General features: G+C 53.1%; 3 long non-coding RNA genes across 3 annotated transcripts; all 3 read left to right on the top strand.

The window, feature by feature from the left end:
* Nucleotides 1-13,408: 13,408 nt before the first annotated feature.
* Nucleotides 13,409-13,876, top strand: LOC135326493 (uncharacterized). Its single transcript, XR_010386873.1, has 4 exons — nt 13,409-13,472; nt 13,552-13,604; nt 13,700-13,762; nt 13,851-13,876. It is a non-coding gene; the product is annotated as an uncharacterized LOC135326493 (long non-coding RNA).
* A 119-nt stretch (nt 13,877-13,995) lies between these two features.
* On the top strand, nt 13,996-15,352 carry LOC135326495 (uncharacterized). The gene is made up of 4 exons (XR_010386875.1): nt 13,996-14,053; nt 14,138-14,193; nt 14,293-14,393; nt 15,293-15,352. It is a non-coding gene; the product is annotated as an uncharacterized LOC135326495 (long non-coding RNA).
* Nucleotides 15,353-15,728: 376 nt separating this feature from the next.
* LOC135326494 (uncharacterized) lies at nt 15,729-16,065 on the top strand. Its single transcript, XR_010386874.1, has 3 exons — nt 15,729-15,790; nt 15,882-15,922; nt 16,006-16,065. It is a non-coding gene; the product is annotated as an uncharacterized LOC135326494 (long non-coding RNA).
* Nucleotides 16,066-23,755: the final 7,690 nt, after the last annotated feature.

The raw sequence follows: 23,755 nt of genomic DNA, 5'->3' as shown, positions 1-23,755 counted from the left end.
CAACCCCTACAGATTTCTGCCTTCTTCCCCAGAGGCATTTCTTGACCGTGTAGACACCTTAGCACCCCTCTAGTGTGCTCTGGACCCCTCTTTTGTACACAATTGTGCTCCCCAGATATCTTTGGGACCTCCAGACCCCTTAGACCCCTTCTAGTCTACTAGCAACCCCTCCAGATTTCTCCCTTCTTCCCCAGAGGCATTTCTTGACAGTGTACACGCCTAAGCACCCCTCTAGTGCACTTTGGATCCCTCTTTTCCACAGAATTGGGCCCCCCAGCTCTCTTGTGGCCCCCAGACCCCTTAGACACCCTCTAGTCTCCTCGCAACCCCTCCAGATTTCTCCCTTCTTCCCCAGAGGCATTTCTTGACCATGGAGACACCTTAGCACCCCTCCAGTGCGCTCTGGAGCCCTCTTTATCACAGAATGGGGACCCCCAGCTCTCTTCTGCCCCCCCAGACCCCTTAGACACTCTCTAGTCTCCTCGCAACCCCTCCAGATTTCTCCCTTCTTCCCCAGAGGCATTTCTTGACAGTGTAGACAGCATAGCACCACTCTAGTGCGCTCTGGAGCCCTCTTTTCCACAGAATGGGCACCCCCAGCTCTCTTCTGGGCCCCCAGACCCCTTAGACACCCTCTAGTCTCCTCGCAACCCCTCCAGATTTCTCCCTTCTTCCCCAGAGCCCTTTTTTGACAGTGTAGACACCTTAGCACCACTCTAGTGCACTCTGGAGCCCTCTTTTCCACAGAATGGGCACCCCCAGCTCTCTTCTGGTCCCCCAGACCCCTTAGACACCCTCTAGTCTCCTCACAACCCCTCCAGATTTCTCCCTTCTTCCCCAGAGCCCGTTTTTGACAGTGTAGACACCTTAGCACCCCTCTAGTACACTCTGGACCACTCTTTTCCACAGAATGGGGACCCCAGCTGTCTTCGGGCCTGTACCCCATTGGAAATCCTCTAGTCTTCTCGCAACCCCTCCATATTTCTCCCTTCTTCCCCAGAGGTATTTCTTGACCGTGTAGACGCCTTAGCACCCTTCTAGTGCCCTCCGGAGCCCTCTTTTCCACAGAATGGGGCCCCCCAGCTCTGGTCGGGCCCCCCAGGCCCCTTAGACACCCTCTAATCTCCTCGCAACCCCTCCAGATTTCTCCCTTCTCCCCCAGAGGCATTTCTTGACCGTGTAGACCTGTTAGAACCCCTCTAGTGCGCTCTGGAACCCTCTTTTCTATACAGTTGTGCCCCCCAGATATCTTTGGGACCTCCAGACTCGTTAGACACCCTCTAGTCTCCTCGCAACCCCTCCAGATTTCTCCCTTCTTGCCCAGAGCCATTTCTGGACCATGTAGACGCCTTAGCACCCCTCTAGTGCACTCTGGACCCATCTTTTCCACAGAATGGGGCCCCCCTGCTCTCTTCGGAAACCTCAGACTCCTTAGACACCCTCTAGTCTCCTCGCAACCCCTCCAGATTGCTCCCTTCTTCCCCAGAGGCATTTCTAGACAATGCACACAACTTAGCACCCCTCTAGTGCACTGTGGACCCCTCTTTTCCACAGAATAGGGCCCCCCAGCTCTCTTCTGGCCCCCCAGACTCCTTAGACACCCTCTAGCCTCCTCGCAACCCCTCCAGATTTCTCCCTTCTTCCCCAGAGGCATTTCTTGACAGGGTAGGTGCCTTAACACCCCTCTAGTGCACTCTGGAGCCCTCTGTTACACAGAATTGGGCCCCAGATATCTTCGGGCCCCGCAGACCCCTTAGACACCCTCTAGTCTCCTCGCAACCCCACCAGGTTTCTCTCTGCTTCTCCAGAGGCATTTCTTGACAGGGTAGGTGCCTTAGCACCCCTCTAGTGCACTCTGGAGCCCTCTTTTCCACAGAATGGGGCCCCCCAGCTCTCTTCTGGGCCCCCAGCCCCCTTAGACACCCTCTAGTCTCCTGGCAACCCCTCCAGATTTCTCCCTTCTTCCCCAGAGGCATTTCTGGACTATGTAGACAACTTAGCACCCCTCTAGTGCACTCTGGACCACTCTTTTCCACAGAATGGGGACCCCAGCTGTCTTCGGGCCCCCCAGGCCCCTTAGACACCCTCTAGTCTCCTCGCAACCCCTCCAGATTTTTCTCTTCTTCCCCAGAGCCATTTCTGGACAGTGTAGATGCCTGAGCACCCCTCTAGTGCGCTCTGGACCCCTCTTTTCCACAGAATGGGACCCCCAGATTTCTTTGGGACCTCCAGACGCCTTAGACACGCTCTAGTCTCCTTGCAACCCCTCCAGATTGCTCCCTTCTTCCCCAGAAGCATTTCTGGACAGTGTATACGCCATAGCACCCCTCTAGTGCGCTCTTGAGCCCTCATTACCACAGAATTGGGCCCCCCACCTCTCTTCTGGGCCCCGAGGCCCCTTAGACACCCTCTAGTCTCCTCGCAACCCCTCCAGATTTCTCCCTTCTTGCCCAGAGGCATTTCTTGACCATGGAGACACCTTAGCACCCCTCTAGTGCACTCTGGAGCCCTCTTTTCCACAGAATGGGGCCCCCCAGCTCTCTTCTGGCCCCCCAGACCCCTTAGACAACATCTAGTCTCCTGGCAACTCCTCCAGATTTCTCCCTTCTTCCTCAGAGCCATTTCTTGACAGTGTAGACCACTTAGCACCCCTCTAGTACACTCTGGACCACTCTGTTCCCCAGAATGGGGACCCCAGCTGTCTTCGGGCCTCCCAGGCCCCTTAGACACCCTGTCGTCTCCTCGCAACCCCTCCAGATTGCTCCCGTCTTCCCCAGAGCCATTTCTGGACGGTGTAGACACCTTAGCACCCCTCTAGTGTGCTCTGGATCCCTCTTTTCTACAGAATTGGGCCCCCCAGTTCTCTTCTGGCCCCCCAGACCCCTTAGACACCTTCTAGTCTCCTCGTAACCCCTCCAGATTTCTCCCTTCTTCCCCAGAGGCATTTCTTGACCGTGTAGACACCTTAGCACCCCTCTAGTGCGCTCTGGACCCCTCTTTTGTACACAATTGTGCTCCCCAGATATCTTTGGGACCTCCAGACCCCTTAGACCCCTTCTAGTCTACTAGCAACCCCTCCAGATTTCTCCCTTCTTCCCCAGAGGCATTTCTTGACAGTGTACACGCCTAAGCACCCCTCTAGTGCACTTTGGATCCCTCTTTTCCACAGAATTGCGCTCCCCAGCTCTCTTGTGGCCCCCAGACCCCTTAGACACCCTCTAGTCTCCTCGCAACCCCTCCAGATTTCTCCCTTCTTCCCCAGAGGCATTTCTAGAACATGTAGATGCCTTAGCACCCCTCTAGTGGGCGCTGGACCTCTCTGTTCCACAGAATTGGGCCCCCCACCTCTCTTCTGGGCCCCCAGACCCCTTAGACACCTTGCAGTCTCCTGGCAACCCCTCCAGATTTCTCCCTCCTTCCCCAGAGGCATTTCTTGACCATGGAGACACCTTATCACCCCTCTAGTGCGCTCTGGACCCCTCTTTTCCACAGAATGGGGACCCCAGCTGTCTTCGGGCCCCCCAGGCCCCTTAGACACCTTCTAGTCTCCTCGCAACCCCTCCAGATTGCTCCCTCCTTCCCCAGAGGCATTTCTTGACAGTGTAGATGCCTTAGCACCCCTCCAGTGCGCTCTGGAGCCCTCTTTATCACAGAATTGGGCCCCCCAGCTCTCTTCTGGGCCCCCAGACCCCTTAGACACTCTCTAGTCTCCTCGCAACCCCTCCAGATTTCTCCCTTCTTCCCCAGAGGCATTTCTTGACAGTGTAGATGCCTTAGCACCCCTCTAGTGTGCTCTGGACCCCTCTTTTCCACAGAATGGGCCCCCCCAGCTCTCTTCTGGCCCCCATGCCCCTTAGACACCTTCTAGGCTCCTTGCAGTCCCTCCAGATTTCTCCCTTCTTCCCCAGAGGCATTTCTGGACTATGTAGACACCATAGCACCCCTCTAGTGCACTCTGGACCCCTCTTTTCCCCAGAATGCCCCCCCCAGCTCTCTTCTGGCCCCTAGAGCCCTTAGATACCCTCTAGTCTCCTCACAACCCGTCCAGATTTCTCCCTTCTTCCCCAGAGCCCTTTTTTGACAGTGTAGACACCTTAGCACCCCTCTAGTGCGCTCTGGAGCCCTCTTTTCCACAGAATGGGCACCCCCAGCTCTCTTCTGGCCCCCCAGGCCCCTTAGACACCCTCTAGTCTCCTCGCAACCCCTCCAGATTTCTCCCTTCTTGCTCAGAGCCATTTCTTGACAGTGTAGATGCCATAGCACCCCTCTAGTGCACTCTGGACCCCTCTTTTCTACACAGTTGTGCCCCCCAGATATCTTTGGGACCTCCAGACCCCTTAGACATCCTCTAGTCTTCTCGCAACCCCTCCAGATTTCTCCCTTCTTCCCCAGAGCCATTTCTGGACAGTGTAGACACCTTAGCACCCCTCTAGTGCGCTCTGGACCCCTCTTTTCCACAGAATGGGGCCCCCCAGCTCTCTTGTGTCCCCCCAGACCCCTTAGACACCCTCTAGTCTCCTGGCAACCCCTCCAGATTTCTCCCTGCTTCCCCAGAGGCATTTGTGGACCATGTAGACGCCTTAGCACCCCTCTAGTGCGCTCTGGACCCCTCTTTTCCACAGAATGGGGCTCCCCACCTCTCTTCGTAAACCTCAGCCCCCTTAGACACCCTCTAGTCTCCTGGCAACCCCTCCAGATTTCTCCCTTCTTCCCCAGAGGCATTTCTTGACCATGGAGACACCTTAGCACCCCTCTAGTGCACTCTGCACTACTCTTTTCCACAGAATGGGGACCCCAGCTGTCTTCGGGCCCCCCAGGCCCCTTAGACACCTTCTAGTCTCCTCGCAACCCCTCCAGATTTCTCCCTTCTTGCCCAGAGCCATTTCTTGACAGTGTAGACCACTTGCCACCTCTCTAGTGCGCTCTGGACCCCTCTTTTCTACACAGTTGTGCCCCGCAGCTCTCTTTGGGACCTCCAGGCCCCTTAGACACCCTCTAGTCTCCTCGCAACCCCTCCAGATTGCTCCCGTCTTCCCCAGAGCCCTTTGTGGACAGTGTAGACACCTTAGCACCCCTCTAGTGTGCTCTGGACTCCTCTTTTCTACAGAATTGGGCCCCCCAGTTCTCTTCTGGCCCCCCAGACCCCTTAGACACCTTCTAGTCTCCTCGTAACCCCTCCAGATTTCTCCCTTCTTCGCCAGAGGCATTTCTGGACCATGTAGACTCCTTAACACCCCTCTAGTGTGCTCTGTACTCCTTTTTTTCACAGAATTGGGACCCCCACATATCTTCTCGGCCTGTACCCCATTGGACATCCTCTAGTCTTCTCGCAACCCCTCCATATTTCTCCCTTCTTCCCCAGAGGCATTTCTGGACAGTGTGGACGCCTTAGCACCCTTCTAGTGCCCTCCGGAGCCCTCTTTTCCACAGAATAGGGCCCCCTAGCTCTGGTCAGGCGCCCCAGGCCCCTTAGACACCCTCTAGTCTCCTCGCAACCCCTCCAGATTGCTCCCTTCTTCCCCAGAAGCATTTTTGACAGGGTATACGCCATAGCACCCCTCTAGTGCGCTCTTGAGCCCTCATTACCACAGAACTGGGCCCCCCACCTCTATTCTGGGCCCCGAGGCCCCTTAGAAACCCTCTAGTTTCCTGGCAACCCCTCCAGATTTCTCCCTTCTTCCCCAGAGGCATTTCTTGACCATGGAGACACCTTAGCACCCCTCTAGTGCGCTCTGGACCACTCTTTTCCACAGAATGGGGACCCCAGCTGTCTTCGGGCCCCCCAGACCCCTTAGACACTCTCTAGTCTCCTCGCAACCCCTCCAGATTTCTGCCTTCTTGTTCAGAGCCATTTCTTGACAGTGTAGATGCCATAGCATCCCTCTAGTGCGCTCTGGACCCCTCTTTTCTACACAGTTGTGCCCCCCAGATATCCTTGGGACCTCCAGCCCCCTTAGACATTCTCTAGTCTCCTGGCAACCCCTCCAGATTTCTCCCTTCTTCCCCAGAGGCATTTCTGAACCATGTAGACGCCTTAGCACCCCTCTAGTGCACTATGGACCCCTCTTTTCCACAGAATTGGGCCCCCCCCAGCTCTCTTCTGGGCCCCCAGACCCCTTAGACACCCTCCAGTCTCCTGGCAACCCCTCCAGATTTCTCCCTTCTTCCCCAGAGGCATTTCTTGACAGTGTAGACACCTTAGCACCGCTCTAGTGTGCGCTGCACCTCTCTGTTCCACAGAATGGGCCCCCCCAGCTGTCTTCGGGCCCCCCAGACCCCTTAGACACCCTCTAGTCTCCTCGCAACCCCTCCAGATTTCTCCCTGCTTCTCCAGAGCCATTTCTTGACAGGGTAGATGCCTTAGCATCCCTCTAGTGCACTCTGGAGCCCTCTGTTACAGAGAATTGGGCCCCCCAGCTCTCTTCTGGGCCCCCTTACCCCTTAGACACCCTCTAGTCTCCTCGCAACCCCTCCAGATTTCTCCCTTCTTCCCCAGAGGTGTTTCTGGACCATGTAGACACCTTAGCACCCCTCTAGTGCGCTCTGGATCCCTCTTTTTCACAGAATGGGGCTCCCCACCTCACTTCGGAAACCTCAGCCCCCTTAGACACCCTCTAGTCTCCTCGCAACCCCTCCAGATTTCTCCCTTCTTCCCCAGAGGCATTTCTTGACCATGGAGACACCTTAGCACCCCTCTAGTGCACTCTGGACCCCCCTTACCACAGAATGGGCACCCCAGCTGTCTTCGGGCCCCCCAGGCCCCTTAGACACCTTCTAGTCTCCTCGCAACCCCTCCAGGTTTCTCCCTTCTCCCCCAGAGGCATTTCTGGACCATGTAGACCACTTGCCACCCGTCTAGTGCCTTCTGGACCCCTCCTTTCCACAGAATGGGGCCCCCCAGATGTCTTTGGGCCCCTCAGACTCATTAGACGCTCTCTAGTCTCCTGGCAACCCCTCCAGATTTCTCCCTTCTTCCCCAGAGGCATTTCTGGACCATGTAGACGCCTTAGCACCCCTCTAGTGCACTATGGACCCCTCTTTTCCACAGAATTGGGCCCCCCAGATTTCTTTGGGACCTCCAGACGCCTTAGACACGCTCTAGTCCCCTGGCAACCCCTCCAGATTGCTCCCTTCTTCCCCAGAAGCATTTTTGACAGTGTATACGCCATAGCACTCCTCTAGTGCGCTCTTGAGCCCTCTTTTCCACAGAACTGGGCCCCCCACCTCTATTCTGGGCCCCGAGGCCCCTTAGAAACCCTCTAGTTTCCTGGCAACCCCTCCAGATTTCTCCCTTCTTCCCCAGAGGCATTTCTTGACCATGGAGACACCTTAGCACCCCTCTAGTGCGCTCTGGACCACTCTTTTCCACAGAATGGGGATCCCAGCTGTCTTCGGGCCCCCCAGACCCCTTAGACACTCTCTAGTCTCCTCGCAACCCCTCCAGATTTCTGCCTTCTTGTTCAGAGCCATTTCTTGACAGTGTAGATGCCATAGCATCCCTCTAGTGCGCTCTGGACCCCTCTTTTCTACACAGTTGTGCCCCCCAGATATCCTTGGGACCTCCAGCCCCCTTAGACATTCTCTAGTCTCCTGGCAACCCCTCCAGATTTCTCCCTTCTTCCCCAGAGGCATTTCTGAACCATGTAGACGCCTTAGCACCCCTCTAGTGCACTATGGACCCCTCTTTTCCACAGAATTGGGCCCCCCCCAGCTCTCTTCTGGGCCCCCAGACCCCTTAGACACCCTCCAGTCTCCTGGCAACCCCTCCAGATTTCTCCCTTCTTCCCCAGAGGCATTTCTTGACAGTGTAGACACCTTAGCACCGCTCTAGTGTGCGCTGGACCTCTCTGTTCCACAGAATGGGCCCCCCCAGCTGTCTTCGGGCCCCCCAGACCCCTTAGACACCCTCTAGTCTCCTCGCAACCCCTCCAGATTTCTCCCTGCTTCTCCAGAGCCATTTCTTGACAGGGTAGATGCCTTAGCATCCCTCTAGTGCACTCTGGACCCCTCTTTTCTACACAGTTGTGCCCCCCAGATATCCTTGGGACCTCCAGCCCCCTTAGACATTCTCTAGTCTCCTGGCAACCCCTCCAGATTTCTCCCTTCTTCCCCAGAGGCATTTCTGAACCATGTAGACGCCTTAGCACCCCTCTAGTGCACTGTGGACCCCTCTTTTCCACAGAATTGGGCCCCCCCAGCTCTCTTCTGGGCCCCCAGACCCCTTAGACACCCTCTAGTCTCCTGGCAACCCCTCCAGATTTCTCCCTTCTTCCCCAGAGGCATTTCTTGACAGTGTAGACACCTTAGCACCGCTCTAGTGTGCGCTGGACCTCTCTGTTCCACAGAATGGCCCCCTCCAGCTGTCTTTGGGCCCCCCAGACCCCTTAGACACCCTCTAGTCTCCTCGCAACCCCTCCAGATTTCTCCCTGCTTCTCCAGAGCCATTTCTTGACAGGGTAGATGCCTTAGCACCCCTCTAGTGCGCTCTGGAGCCCTCTGTTACAGAGAATTGGGCCCCCCAGCTCTCTTCTGGGCCCCCTTACCCCTTAGACACCCTCTAGTCTCCTCGCAACCCCTCCAAATTTCTCCCTTCTTCCCCAGAGGCATTTCTGGACTATGTAGACAGCTTAGCACCCCTCTAGTGCACTCTGGACCACTCTTTTCCACAGAATGGGGACCCCAGCTGTCTTTGGGCCCCCCAGGCCCCTTAGACACCCTCTAGTCTCCTCGCAACCCCTCCAGATTTCTCCCTTCTTCCCCAGAGGCATTTCTTGACAGTGTAGACGCCTTAGCACTCCTCTAGTGCGCTCTTGAGCCCTCTTTTCCACAGAATGGGACCCCCCAGCTCTCTTGTTGCCCCCATGCCCCTTAGACACCCTCTAGTCTCCTGGCAATCCCTCCAGATTTCTCCCTTCTTCCCCAGAGGCATTTATGGACCATGTAGATGCCTTAGTACCCCTCTAGTGCACTCTGGACCCCTCTTTTCCCCAGAATGCCCCCCCCCAGCTATCTTCTGGCCCCTAGAGCCCTTAGACACCCTCTAGTCTCCTCACAACCCCTCCAGATTTCTCCCTTCTTCCCCAGAGCCCTTTCTTGAATATCTGCATGCCTTAGCACCCCTCTTCTGCACCCTGAACCCCTCTTTTGCACAGAATTGGGACACCAGCTCTCTTGTGGTGCCCCAGACCCCTTAGACATTCTCTAGTCTCCTCGCAATCCCTCCAGATTTCTCCCTTCTTTCCCAGAGCCATTTCTTGACAGTGTAGACCCCTTAGCACCCCTCTAGTGTGCTCTGGACCCCTCTTTTCCACAGAATGGGGTCCCCCAGCTCTCTTCGGGACCCTCAGACTCCTTGGACACCCTCTAGTCTCCTCACAACCACTGCAGATTTCTCCCTTCTTCCCCAGAGGCATTTCTTGACCATGTAGACACCTTTGTACCCATCTACTGCGCTCTGGATCCCTCTTTTCCACAGAATAGGGCCCCCCAGCTCTCTTCTGGTCCCGCAGACCCCTTAGACACCCTCTAGTCTCCTCGCAACCCTTCCAGATTTCTCCCTTCTTGCTCAGAGCCATTTCTTGACCGTGTAGACGCCTTAGCACCCCTCTAGTGTGCTCTGGATCCCTCTTTTCCACAGTGTGGGGCCCCCCAGCTCTCTTCTGGCCCTCCAGGCCCCTTAGACCCCCTCTAGTCTTCTCGCAACACCTCCAGATTTCTCCCTTCTTCCCCAGAGGCATTGTGTGATGATGTAGACGCCTTAGCAGCTCTCTACTGTGCTCTGGACCCCTGTTTTCCACGGAATTGGGCCCCCCAGGCTTCTGGTCTGCTCAGAACCACTCCTGGGGTGTGGTGCTTGTTCTGCACCAGAGCTGTCCTCTGGCTGCACAGCCCCCTTTGGAATTCTCTAGTCTCCTCAGAAGCCCTTCAGATTTCTTCCTTGTTCTCCAGAGTCATTCCTTGGCCGTGCGGGCTGCTTAGCACCTCTCTAGTGGCCTCTGGACTACTCTTTTGTCTTTCCTTGTTCCCTAGAGCTGTCTTTTGGCTATTTCCTTTAGGAGTTATTTAGTGGTCTCAGAATTCTTCCTGAGCCCTCTCTTATGCCCTAGAGTGCTGTTTTCATTGTTTAGGTGCCTGAGTACCCATGTTTTCTTCTGAAGCCCTTTGGAGGCTTTACTTGTTCTCTTCTGCCTTCTTTTAGTTGCTCTCTAGTCTGCGTAAGAGATATCTAATCTGCTCTGGATTCTTCTTTAGAGCTTTGTTGTGCTGCATAGACCTCTATTGGTCCTGTAGAGCTCTGAGGAACCCCTTTATTTTACTCTGGACTACTCTGTCAGCCTTTCTTTTGTGCCTGAGCTCTGTTTTGGCCCTTTAGTCCTTGTGTGACCGCTGTCATCCATTCATAACTGCTTCTGGAAGCCTTTGTTGTGCCCCAGAGCCCTGCGTGGGTTCTCCAGCCCTCTTAGCATCCCTCTTCCCTCCTCGTGCGAGTCCTCCACTTAGGCATACAGAGGTAGTATTCCCGTGGGGAACTCTCCCTTCCACCCAGTGGCCCCTTTTTCTAAGCACTCTAGGTACTACACAGGAAATACCCCTGTTTGGAAGTACTCACATTACAGAAGCAGCGTTGTTCCGGGGGGTTATTTAGATATCTTGGTTTGCCCTAGAGGAAATGCTGTCTTCCTACAACAGCTGTATTCAATACAGGTGTGAAGCAATTAGAGCAGTGTGGTGTAGCGTTCCCTTTATAGGTTATGTGGAATCTTGTAGTTTTCTTTCTAAGCCTAAGCAGAACTGATTTCTAGTTTTCAGTGTAAAGGCTAGTGCTAGTTAGGGTAAAAGAATTTAATAACAGACCTCCTGGTATTATGGATATAGTATATGAAGTCTTAGCAACAAAGAAGATGGTCCATTTTATCCAAGAGGTCTGTTTAGCCTTTCTGTGTTCTGCAGCCTAGCTACAGAGTGGAAGCAAAAGCCTTGCTCTTCCCTAGCCCTCTGTCTTTATGGCTGGCAGTGCTTTGCCCCTCCCCTTCCCAGGGCTTGTGGGTAGGGCAGTGGGCGGGGCTAGGGGTACATAAAGCGAGGGCCTGGTGGCAGGGAGTTCATTCTGCGTTTGCTGTCCTTTGGGGTTAGTGGTCTGGACTTGCCTCGGCGAATAGCAGCATTTGAAGAAGCAAAGGTATGCAGGAAGAGTTATTGCTGCATTTGGAGATGCAAAGGCTGTTCCTTAAGATTAGAGCAACGGGATGGCTGAAGGTGGAGCCGTAAGCCTGCCAGAAAATCGCTTAAAGCAGGCAGTTTCGGTTTTGCGTCGGTGTCTCGGCGCGGGGCGTTCAGGGGTGGAAGAGGGCTTCCGCATCTGCAGTCGTATCTTTTGTTAACCATCAGTATTGTTTTGTTGTGTTTCTGTGTTTATTGCGGAAGGGATGCAGCTTCATCGCTCGGCTCTTTGAAGATGATGACACTCGAAGAATTGTTTGTCCCTCAGCTGGATTGCAGAGAAAAGGACAGAACAGGGGTCCCCGGAAAACATTTCCATCTACGTTTCCGCTCTACGTAGTGCTTGTGCGCCTTATGTCCAGTAATGTGGATGCATGTGAGATATCGTTCTCGTCAGCTACTGTGGTTTCCGGCTTGCTTGCCGGATGTTCTGCTGCTCCTCAGAAATATTGTCAGCTCTGTTCCAAGAGGAAGTGAGTAAGTTTTTTTTGTAGTATGCAGAGTTATGGAAGAGTCTAGACTTTATGTGAAGAGTGTGAAGAGCCAAGTGAGCATTCTTCCTGCCTGGAAGTGCAGTATGATGAGAAAGGAAGTCACATCTTTGGAAACTAAGTGCAGCTGTGAGTAAGTCCCTGTGTCTGAAGGGGTCAAAAAGCAACCTCCTGCAAGCTAACGAATTCACCTCTTTTCTTGTCCAAGCCTCAGTGCTGAGAGAGGAAAAAAACTGCTGGCCTTCTCGGGACCGGCAGGAAGCAATTTGCAGTTTCGCCTGGCAGCTCTTTTCTTTCATCTGTGCCTGCGAACCCACTGCCATCTGCTCTTTTGTGGCTCTGCTTCTGACTCCTACCGTGGCTTCTGGGGCTGTCCGCTTTGCTTTTTCAGATACCTTGCGGGCCTTTTCCAGGCATGCCTGAGGATTTGAGGTGAGGTAGAATGGGTGAGTGTAATGGCGTGTCAGTTGTTTTACGGCTAGTCCGCAGTGCCTAGGAGAAGAGTAATTTTGTTGTTTTGTTTTTTTGCAGGTGCCATGGGATTACTTTCAGTCAGGATGTGGGAGTATCGCTTTGGCGCGGTGCAGGTGAATGGAGCGACAACGGTGGTTTGGAGAGGCACACTCTTGCAGATGAGCATGGAGGTGCCCGGCATGGGGTGTGACTGCTTGCGCTCTGGTTTGGCAGGTGATGAAGGTGAGCGAAGGAAGATTAGAGAGGATGTGGCTGCCATTGAGTGATGCCTCTTAAGGATCAAAAGTGACCTGACCGCCCCCCCTGCCCCCAGCCCTGGAAAAGCTAAGGTGAGGGGCAAAGGGTGTTGGGGTTGTCTTCATTCTGTGCATGTGTGCTGATATTCAGTGTAGTAGGGAGGGCTGCTCTGGATGAGTGGTGTGTGAGGCAGAGGTGGTGGGGTGCGCATGGCAGAAAGTGAGGGTGTGGTACGTAGGGCAGCTCCAGCCTGTGTCTGTGTTGTGTAGTCTATGTGGTGTGTGTTATAGCTGTGCTATCTTTTGCTCAGGTCTTGATGTTGCTCTTGCTCTTTGTGCTCAAGGAGCTACCACAGCGCCATCGCGGCAGGCATCCGCCGTCTTTTGCCTGGCCTCAGTCATCGGCATCGCTCCAGCGGATCGCGTGTCGTCCCGTGTGGGCAGCCGAAAGGGGCGGTCCGTCGCTCCGGCTTTGCATCGTGACCATTTGCGGCCGCTCATCTTCGGGGCCATTGTCGAGGCCTTTTTGCCTGCCCCTCTTCTGTTTCTGCTCTTGTTTTTCATCTTCTTGGCATCCTTTCAGGGTTCTTCCCTGTATCGCCGCAGCCTCGGGTCTTCCCGGCCGGGTGCTTTGGCATCGGTCGTCCCGGCTTTGCGGGCCGCTTTCCATCCCGGGCAGTGGCGTTTGACTCTTTTCTGGGCTCATCCGGAGCAGCAGAGCTGCACGGTCATGGCATCGTAGGGCTTTCTGGCTGGTAGCATCTTATGCGTGGGAATAGTTCTTTTTGCGTAGGGCTTTCCTGCATGTTTGTGTCTGATGCTTGTACCTATGTGTGTTTGTTTTGTGTCTAATGCTTGTCTGTGTGTGTGGGGCTGGAGCTGCTTTGCCTGCGGTTATTAGCAATGGTAGCATATGGAGTGTGGCAGTGATGGCCCGGAATGGTGATTTGTCAATGTCTGTGTGCTCCAGTTTATGTTGCTTTTTGCAGATGCAGAGCAGTGTTCCAAGTGGGTGCAAGGGAGCTGGAAGGAAGGGGCATGCCCCAAGAAGGTGAGCTAGAGATTTGGTTTTGGAAGGAGAGTGTTGCGGTCAGTGGGTTGCCCGGTTAATTTTTGCTTTGTGCTTGTAGGTGTGGAGCCTTGGGGGGAGCAGGTCGCTCACATCCAGGAGGAGCTGGGCGAGGTGAGCATCAGTCTGGGTGAGGACGTAGAGCCCGGCGTAGGGCCGTCATCTCATCGGCGCCGTCCCCATCGCCCGGCGCCGTTCCTGTTTTACAGGTGTGTGGCAGACCTCGGCGTGGGGAGCCGTAGCCCGGCAGTTGGGACGGGAGAGCGGAGCAGGTAAAGGTGTTGTAGCGAGGTAATGTTGTGCATGGGGGTGTGGTTTTTGGCATGACCTCAAGGTGTGGTCTTCTCACTGGTTTTGCAGGCATTGCAGGAAGTTTTGGAGAGGAGAAGGTGAGCGGCAACGAGGAGCCTGAGCAGGTGAGAAGGGAAGCTTGTCTGCCTGAGTTTTATTATGCGGAAGGGTGCTGCTGGGCTGCCTCTCGGTGATGTGTTTTGCTCTGCTTTTTCAGGTACGGTGCGGGCCTTTCCCAGGCGAGGCTGAGGATTTGAGGTGAAGTGGAATGGGTGCGTATAATGGTGTGGCAGTAGTTGTAGGGCTAGTCCGCACTGCCTAGCAGAAGATTAGTTTTGTTGTTTTGCGTTTTCCAGATGCCACGGGCAGCGTCACAGCCACAATGCTGGAACGTGGCTTTGGCACAGTACAGGTGAGTGCGATGACAATGGTGGTTTGGAGGAGGGTGCTCTCGCAGGTGTGGCTGGAGCTGACCGGCAAGGGGGTCACTGCTTGTGCTCTGGTTTGGCAGGTGATAAAGGCAACTGTGGTGACTGAAGGGAGATCAGCGCGGATGCGGCTGCCATTGAGGATGGCTCTTGAGGAGCGATGGTGATGCCCAGCATTTGAACAGTTAAGTTGAGGGGCAAAGGGTATCAGGGGTGTCTTAACTCTGTGTGTGTGTGTGTGTGCACGCTGATGTTCAGTGTAGAGCGGAGGGCTGTTCTGGATGAGTGGGGTATGTGTGAGGCAGAGGTGCTGAGGTGCGCATGGCAGAAAGTGAGGGTGCGGTAGGCGGGGCAGCTCCAGCCTGTGTCTGTGTTGTTGTGTAGTCTATGTGGTGTGTGTTGTAGCTGTGCTATCTTTTGCTCAGGTCTTGATGTCGCCCTTGCTCTTTGTGCTCAAGGAGCACGGCCTACACTGTGGAGCGCTAGCATTGTAGGCCTCTGTCATGTTTTGCTGGCTTGACTCATCAGTATCGCACCCACGGACGGTGTCTCGTCACGTGCAGGCAGCCGAAGGGGGCGGTCCGTGCCTCCGGCTTTGCATCGTGCCCATCGATCTTTGCGGCCACGGTCGAGGCCTCGTCGGCCGCTCTTGTTCCGAGGCCGCTCTTGTTTTGCGTCTCACCGGTGCCCTTTCAGGGTTTTCTTCCCTGCGTCATCACGGCCTCAGGTCTTCCTCGCTGGCCTCTTCCGCATGGCCGTTCCTCGCTTTGCCGGCCGCTTTCCATCCCGGGCGTTGACATCTTAGTCTTTTCTGGGCTCGTCCAGAGCATCAGAGCCGCAGGGCTGTGGTGTCATCAGATACCATGTGGAACGCATTGGAATAGTTCTTTTTGCATAAGGCTTTCCTTCATGTTTGTGTCTAATGTTTTTTTTTTTTGGTCTGTCTGTGTGTGTTTGGAGCTGCCTTGCTTGTGGGTGTTAGGAATGGTGGTGTGCGGAGTGTGTCAGTGATGGACTGGAATGGTGATTTGTCAATGTCTGTGTGCTCCACTTTATGTTGTTTTGTTTTGTTGTTTTTTGCAGATGCTGAGCAGTGTTCTGAGTGGGCCCAAGGGAGCTGGAGGAAGAAAGGGGCATGCCCCAAGAAGGTGAGCTAGAGATTTGGTGTTGGAAGGAGAGTGTTGCGGTCAGTGGGTTGCGCGGTTAATTTTTGCTTTGTGCTTGTAGGCGTGGAGCGTTGCGGGGAGCAGGTCGCTCACATCCAGGAGGAGCAGGGTGAGGTGAGCATCAGTCCGGGAGTGGACATAGAGCCCGGCATAGGGCCATCACCTCGTCGGCGCTGTCCCCGTCGCCCAGCACCGTTCCTGTTTTACAGGTGTGTGGCGGACCTCGGTGTGGGGAGCTATAGCCCAGCAGTTGGGATGGGAGAGTGGAGCAGGAAAAGGTGTGGGAGCGAATGCCTGATGTGGATGGGCTGTGGTGTTGCGGGCATCGCCTGAGCACGTGATTTCTCTCTGTGCTTGCAGGTTTTGCGGGAAGTTGTGGAGAGAAGCAGCTGAGTGCTGAGAAGAGCCTGAGCAGGTGAGCGGGGGAGCTTGTTGGGTCTGATTTTATTGTGGGGTGGGTGGTGTTGGGCTGCCTCTTGGTGATGCCTTTTGCTCTGCTTTTTCAGGTCTGCTGTGGGCCTTTCCCAGGCGTGGCTGAGACTTTCAGGTGAGTGGATCGGAGCTGGATGTTGTAGGGCTGGTGAGCGCTGCCTGGCAGAAGAGTCACTTTGTTATTTTGTTTTTTTCCAGGTGCCACGGGCTTCCCCCCGGGCAGGATGTTGGCGTTTGGAGTTGTTGTGGTGCAGGTGAGTGGAGCGCCAATGGCGCTTTGGTGGAGGGTGCCCTTGCAGATGGGGATGGAGCTGACTGGCAAGGGGGTGACTGCTTGTGCTCTGGTTTGGCAGGTGATGAAGGCAAATGTGGTGAGCAAAAGAAGATCAGTGTGGATGCGGCTGCTGCTGAGGATGGCTCTTGAGGACCGGTGACCTACAGCACTGCCACAGTTAAGTTGAGGGGCAAAGGGTGTTGGGGCATCCTCAGTTTCTGTGTGTGTGTGTGCTGATGTTCAGTGTAGAGTGGAGGGTTGTTCTGGATGAGTGGTGTGTGTGAGGCAGAGGCAGTGGGGTGTGCATGGCAGAAAGTGAGGGTGGGTGTTAGGCAGGGCAGCTCCAGCCTGTGTCTGTGGTGTTGTGTAGTCTATGTGGTGTGTGTTGTAGCTGTGCTATCTTTTGCTCAGGTCTTGATGTTGCTCTTGCTCTTTGTGCTCAAAGAGCACAGCCTATGCTCTGCAGCGGTAGCGTGGCAGGCATCCATTGTCTTTTGCCTGGCCAGACTCATCAGCATTGCTCCAATGGACTACATCTTGTTCTGCACAGGCAGCTGAAAGGGGCAGTCTGTCACTGTGATTCTGCATTGTGGCCGTTTGCAGTGTAGTCATAGTCGTGGCCATCGTCGAGGCCTCATCGGCCGCACCTCTTCCGGGGCCGCTCTTGTTTTGCGTCTCGCTGGCGCCCTTTCAGGGTTTCCTTCCCTGCGTCATCATGGCCTTGGAACTTTCTCGCTGGCCTCCTCTGTGTCAGTCTTCTGAGCTTTGCCGGTCCCTTTCCATCCTGGGCATTGACGTTTGACTCTTTTCTGGGCTCGTCCAGATCCTAGGCCCTACGATGCCACCACTGTGTGGCTCTTCCTGGCCAGTAGTGTCTTATGTGTGGGAACAGGTTTTTTTTGTGTAGGGCTGTCCTCTGTGTTTGTGTCTGCTATTTGTTTGTCTGTGTGTTTTTGGGGCTGGAGCTGCCTTGCCTGTGGGTGTTAGCCATGGTGGTGTGTGGAGTGTGTCCGTGATGGACTGGAGTGGTGGTGTTGCAGGCATTGCCTGAGTGTGTGATTTCTCTCTGTGCTTGCAGGTTTTGCGGGAAGTTGTGGAGAGAAGCAGCTGAGTGCTGAGAAGAGCCTGAGCAGGTGAGCGGGGGAGCTTGTTGGGTCTGATTTTATTGTGGTGTGGGTGGTGTTGGGCTGCCTGTCGGTGATGCCTTTTTCTCTGTTTTTTCAGGTCTGCTGTGGGCCTTTCCCAGGTGTGGCTGAGACTTTCAGGTGAGTGGATCGGAGCTGGATGTTGTAGGGCTGGTGAGCGCTGCCTGGCAGAAGAGTCACTTTGTTATTTTGTTTTTTTCCAGGCGCCACGGGCTTCCTCCCCAGGCATTGGAGTTGTTGCGGTGCAGGTGAGTGGAGTGCCGATGGCGCTTTGGTGGAGGGTGCCCTTGCAGATGGGGATGGAGCTGACTGGCAAGGGGGTGACTGCTTGTGCTCTGGTTTGGCAGGTGATGAAGGCAAATGTGGTGAGCAAAAGAAGATCAGTGTGGATGCGGCTGCTGCTGAGGATGGCTCTTGAGGACCGGTGACCTACAGCACTGCCACAGTTAAGTTGAGGGGCAAAGGGTGTTGGGGCATCCTCAGTTTCTGTGTGTGTGTGTGTGTGTGTGTGTGTGTGTGTGTGTGTGTGTGTGTGTGTGTGTGCTGATGTTCAGTGTAGAGTGGAGGGTTGTTCTGGATGAGTGGTGTGTGTGAGGCAGAGGCAGTGGGGTGTGCATGGCAGAAAGCGAGGGTGGATGTCAGGCAGGGCAGCTCCAGCCTGTGTCTGTGTTGTTGTGTAGTCTATGTGGTGTGTGTTGTAGCTGTGCTATCTTTTGCTCAGGTCTTGATGTTGCTCTTGCTCTTTGTGCTCAAGGAGCACAGCCTATGCTCTGCAGCAGTAATGTGGCAGGCATCCATTGTCTTTTGCCTGGCCAGACTCATCAGCATTGCTCCAATGGACTACGTCTTGTTCTGCACAGGCAGCTGAAAGGGGTGGTCTGTGACTCTGACTGTGCATCGTGGCCGTTTGCGGTCCGTCATAGTCGTGGCCACCGTCGAGGCCTCATCGGCGGCACCTCTTCCGGGGCCGCTCTTGTCTTGCGTCTCGCTGGCGCCCTTTCAGGGTTTCCTTCCCTGCGTCATCATGGCCTCGGGTCTTTCTCGCTGGCCTCCTCTGTGTCAGTCTTCTGAGCTTTGCCGGTCCCTTTCCATCCTGGCCATTGACGTTTGACTCTTTTCTGGGCTCGTCCAGAGCCTCGGCCCTACGACGCCACGACCGTGCGGCTCTTTCTGGCCGGCAGTCTTATGTGTGGGAATAGGGTTTTTTTTGTGTAGGGCTGTCCTCTGTGTTTGTGTCTGCTATTTGTTTGTCTGTGTGTTTTTGGGGCTGGAGCTGCCTTGCCTGTGGGTGTTAGCCATGGTGGTGTGTGGAGTGTGTCCGTGATGGACTGGAGTGGTGGTGTTGCAGGCATTGCCTGAGTGTGTGATTTCTCTCTGTGCTTGCAGGTTTTGCGGGAAGTTGTGGAGAGAAGCAGCTGAGTGCTGAGAAGAGCCTGAGCAGGTGAGCGGGGGAGCCTGTTGGGTCTGATTTTATTGTGGTGTGGGTGGTGTTGGGCTGCCTCTCAGTGATGCCTTTTTCTCTGTTTTTTCAGGTCTGCTGTGGGCCTTTCCCAGGCGTGGCTGAGACTTTCAGGTGAGTGGATCGGAGCTGGATGTTGTAGGGCTGGTGAGCGCTGCCTGGCAGAAGAGTCACTTTGTTATTTTGTTTTTTTCCAGGCGCCACGGGCTTCCCCCCAGGCAGGATGTTGGCGTTTGGAGTTGTTGCGGTGCAGGTGAGTGGAGTGCCGATGGCGCTTTGGTGGAGGGTGCCCTTGCAGATGGGGATGGAGCTGACTGGCAAGGGGGTGACTGCTTGTGCTCTGGTTTGGCAGGTGATGAAGGCAAATGTGGTGAGCAAAAGAAGATCAGAGGGTGTGGCTGCTGCAGAGGATGTGTCTGCTGTTGAGGATGCCTCTTGAGGAGCAACAGTGATGCAGAGCACTGCAAAAGCGAAGTGCATGGGCAAAGGGTGTTGCGGGGTGTGTGTGTGTGTGTGTGTTTGTGTGTGTGAGGCAGAGGCAGTGGGGTGTGCATGGCAGAAAGTGAGGGTGGGTGTCAGGCAGGGCAGCTCCAGCCTGTGTCTGTGTTGTGTAGTGTATGTGGTGTGTGTTGTAGCTGTGCTATCTTTTGCTCAGGTCTTGATGTTGCCCTTGCTCTTTGTGCTCAAGGAGCACAGCATATGCTTTGTAGTGCTAGTGCAACAGGCATCTGCTGTCTTTTGTCTGGTCTTGACCGACTCATCTGCATTGCTCCAATGATCATCTTGTTCTGTGCAGGCAGCTGAAAGCAGCAGTCTGTCACTGTGATTCTGCATTGTTTCTGGCCAATCATCTTGGCAGCCATCATTCAGGTCTTGTTGGTCGTGTGTTTTCTGAGGCCTCTCTTATTTTGCATCCTCCTGGTGCCCTTTCAGGGTTTTCTTCCCTGTGTCATCAGAGCCTCGGGTCTTTCTTGCTGGCCTCTTCTGCATGGCTGTTCCTCGCTTTGCCGGCCCCTTTCCGTCACAGATGGTGGCATCTGACTCTTTTCTGGTCTTGTGGAGAGCACCAGAGCCGCACGGTCGTGGCATTGTAGGGCTTTCTGGCTGGCAGCATCTTCTGTGCTGGCATTGTTTTTTGCATGGAGGGTGTGTGTACGTGTCTGTGTGTACGTGTCTGTGTGTACGTGTCTGTGTGTACGTGTCTGTGTGTACGTGTCTGTGTGTACGTGTCTGTGTGTACGTGTCTGTGTGTGTGTTTGGAGCTGCCTTGCCTGTGGGTGTAGTAATGGTAGTTGCCAGAGCAGAATAATGTATCTATGAAACACTTATTTTGTTTTTTCTTTTTTTTTTGGGGGGGGGGGTTGTGTCAGTAAGAGATAAAAGTAGGTTTTTTTCTTTAATTTTTTTTATTGGGATGGCCATTTTGGGGGTGGGGGGGGGGTTCTATTCATGCCAGGATAGCGTTATCTTTAAATAAGGATGGAAGCATGTGGTTTTGTTAGTAGCTGTGATGACTGTCTGTGGTGGGAGTGTGTGGGCAGTTGGGTGGGCTTGGTGGTGAGTGTGTCTAATCTTGTATGCATGTGTTTTTCTTTTTCCAGGTTGTAGTTAGAATTTATTTTAAAATAATTAAAAAAAAAAACCCAGCTGGGGGATTTTTTTTTTTTTCCCCCGGCTGGGTTTTTTTTCCCCCGGTCCCGGCCGCTCTGCGAGGCGATGATCATCGCTAATGTTGGTGCGGAGCTGTGGCTGGGGACTGGGGGTTTTGTAGGCAGGGCAGTTTTTGGAGGTGTCCAGTAATGCTGTTACTGGGAGCTGTCCAAAAGACTGGAGGCGCTTGCCTGTTACTGTAGGGAGGTAGAATGATTGTGGTGGGAGTGAGTGGGCAGCTGTGTGGTTGTTGGGTGGGCTTGGTGGTGAGTGTGTCTAACTTTGTATGCATGTGTTTTTCTTTTTCCAGGTTGTAGTTAGAATTTATTTTAAAATAATTAAAAAAAACCCCAGCTGGGGGATTTTTTTTTTTTTCCCCCGGCTGGGTTTTTTTTCCCCCGGTCCCGGCCGCTCTGCGAGGCGATGATCATCGCCAATGTTGGTGCGGAGCTTTGGCTGGGGACCGGGGGTTTTGTAGGCAGGGCAGTTTTTGGAGGTGTCCAGTAACGTTGTTACTGGGAGCTGTCCAAAAGACTGGAGGCGCTTGCCGACTGATGAGAGTAGTAGCGGTGAGAATGTAGAGGTGAATGCTGAAGAGTGTGTGCAGCTCTTGTAGAGTGTGGGCTTGTTATGTTTTGTATGTTGTGATGATGATTTTTTTTGTGCAATAAAACAATAAAGATGGTGGTGTGTGTGTCTCCTTTCAAATAAAGATGGTTTTGCTGTTTGTTTCTGTTGTCTTATTTGAACTGCATGCGCCACACATTTGCTCTTACCCTTTTCCTCTTTGCTCTTGCTCTTTTGACCTTTTAAAATAAGAAGAAGGCAGAAGTTTTTGTCTTGTTCTTATTTTAATTTTTTGGTCCTCTGTTCTGTTTCCTATTCTTTCTTTCTTTGTCTGTCTCTTATGCCTTTTTCTTCTCCTTTTCCCTGATTGTCTATGTTCACTTTGTCCAGGTTTCTCTCTACCTTTCTCTGTCTTTACTATTTACTCTTTCAGTCTGCCTGCACTGTGGTGCTCTGCTCTCTGTGCTTTTCTCTGTAATCTGTGCTCTGCCCTCAGCTTTGTGTTTTCTGCTTTGCTCTCTGTGTTCTGCTGTGTTCTGCTTTGCTGTGTATTTTCTGTTTTGCTGTGCTCTTTGCTGTGCTTTTTGCTTTGTTCTGTTCTCTGTGTTCTGCTCTTTTCTCTGTTCTGCTCTCTCAGCTCTCCTGTGTGTGCTTTTTGCTCTGTTCTCTGTTTTCTCTGTTGTTTTCTGTGCTTTCTGTCTTCTCTGTGGTTGTCTTTGTTCTCTCTGGTTGTCTTCTCTGTTGTCTTTTTTCTGTTTGTTGTCTCTGTTGTTCTGTGTTTGTCCTCTGTTGTCTTTGTCTTTGTTTGTTGTCTTTGTCCTCTGTTGTTCTGTCTTTGTCCTGTGTTTGTCTTTTGTTGTTTGTCTTGTCTCTCTTTGTCTTTGTCTTGTCTCTCTTTGTCTTTGTCTTGTCTCTCTTTGTCTTTGTCTTGTCTCTCTTTGTCTTTGTCTTGTCTCTCTTTGTCTTTGTCCTTGTCTCTCCTTGTCTTTGTCTCTCCTTGTCTTTGTCTCTCCTTGTCTTTGTCTCTCCTTGTCTTTGTCTCTCCTTGTCTTTGTCTCTCCTTGTCTTTGTCTCTCCTTGTCTTTGTCTCTCCTTGTCTTTGTCTTGTCTCTCTTTCTCCTTGTCTTTGTCTTGTCTCTCTTTCTCCTTGTCTTTGTCTTGTCTCTCTTTGTCTTTGTCTTTGTCTTGTCTCTCTTTGTCTTTGTCTTTGTCTTTGTCTCTCTTTGTCTTTGTCTGTCTTTGTCTTTGTCTCTCTTTGTCTTTGTCTTTCTCTTTGTCTCTCTTTGTCTTTGTCTCTTTGCCTTTGTCTTGTCTCTCTTTCTCTTTGTCTTTGTCTCTGTCTTCTGTTTCCTCTTCCTCTTCTCCTCTCTTCCTCTTCTCCTCTCTTCCTCCTCTCTTCCTCCTCTTTTTTCTAGCATACTGGCTGGGAGCAAATAATAATAATTTCACCATTTAAAAAAAAAATTATTTGCTCCCAGCCAGTATCCTACCCCTGCTACTGAATTCATTAAATATGCAAATTAAGCCTTTCTATACTTATTATTTTTTCCTTTTTTTTATATATACTATATACACACTATACATACCACATGCACACACTATACATACATGCTATACACATATACCACACAGTCTATGCATGCATATATGCACAAAAACTGCACATACACAAATAGCATACATAGTATATACACAATGTATATACCCTCCATGCACCATGACATACACTACACAAAAACAGAGGATGGATCACATTCTAACAACACTCACAGCAAAAGGAATTTACCACATATAAGCAGTTAGGGGAGCCACACACACTTGTCAGGTACCCACCCAACACCATACACACCCACCTAGTCCCACCCCCCCCAAGAGTCACACACTAGAGCAGTAGTTCACCTGTACACTAGGGTTAATAATCTCACACCAAACACAATTACCATTAGGAAGCCCCCTGCTGTTACCATTAGGATTATTCCACACCCCTTATTATTAGACTTTCACTGCCCCCTGCTGGTCAGTCACAGTAACACTTTTAGGGTTACACATGAACACCTGGAAATTAGGGTTAGAGCCTACAGGGCACTAGGGGTAGGGGGGGGGCGAGGGGTGGAGGCAGCCAGGGGGGGTAGGGGGGGCTAGGGGCTAGGGGAGCTGGGGGGGGTAGGGGGGCTAAGGGTCAGGAGGACTAGGGGTCAGGGGTTAGGGTTGGGGTCAGGGTCAGGGTTGCAGTTACGGGTTAGGGTTAGCCATTTAGGAGTTAGGGTTAGCAGGTTAGGGGTTAGGGTTAGCGGTTAGGGTAGGGGTTAGGGTTGGGGTTAGGGGTTAGGGGTTAGGGGTCAGGGTCAGGGTCAGGGTTAGGGTTGGGTCAGGGTCAGGGTCAGGGTCAGGGTTTAGGGGTTAGGGTTAGGGTTTAGGGGTTAGGGTTTAGGGTTTAGGGTTAGGGTTAGGGTTAGGGTTAGGGTTAGGGTTAGGGTTGGGGTTGGGGTTAGGGTTAGGGTTAGGGTTAGGGTTAGGGTTAGGGTTAGGGTTAGGGTTAGGGTTAGGGTTAGGGTTAGGGTTAGGGTTAGGGTTAGGGTTAGAAACGTTAGGGTTAGAAACGTTAGGGTTAGGGTTAGGGTTAGGGTTAGGGTTAGGGTTAGGGTTAGGGTTAGGGTTAGGGTTAGGGTTAGGGTTAGGGTTAGGGTTAGGGTTAGGGTTAGGGTTAGGGTTAGGGTTAGGGTTAGGGTTAGGGTTAGGGTTAGGGTTAGGGTTAGGGTTAGGGTTAGGGTTAGGGTTAGGGTTAGGGTTAGGGTTAGGGTTAGGGTTAGGGTTAGGGTTAGGGTTAGGGTTAGGGTTAGGGTTAGGGTTAGG

Source organism: Dromaius novaehollandiae, unplaced genomic scaffold (assembly GCF_036370855.1).
Source record: "Dromaius novaehollandiae isolate bDroNov1 unplaced genomic scaffold, bDroNov1.hap1 HAP1_SCAFFOLD_118, whole genome shotgun sequence".
NCBI classification, from domain to species: domain Eukaryota; kingdom Metazoa; phylum Chordata; class Aves; order Casuariiformes; family Dromaiidae; genus Dromaius; species Dromaius novaehollandiae.
This window is presented reverse-complemented; position numbering and strand designations above follow the sequence as displayed.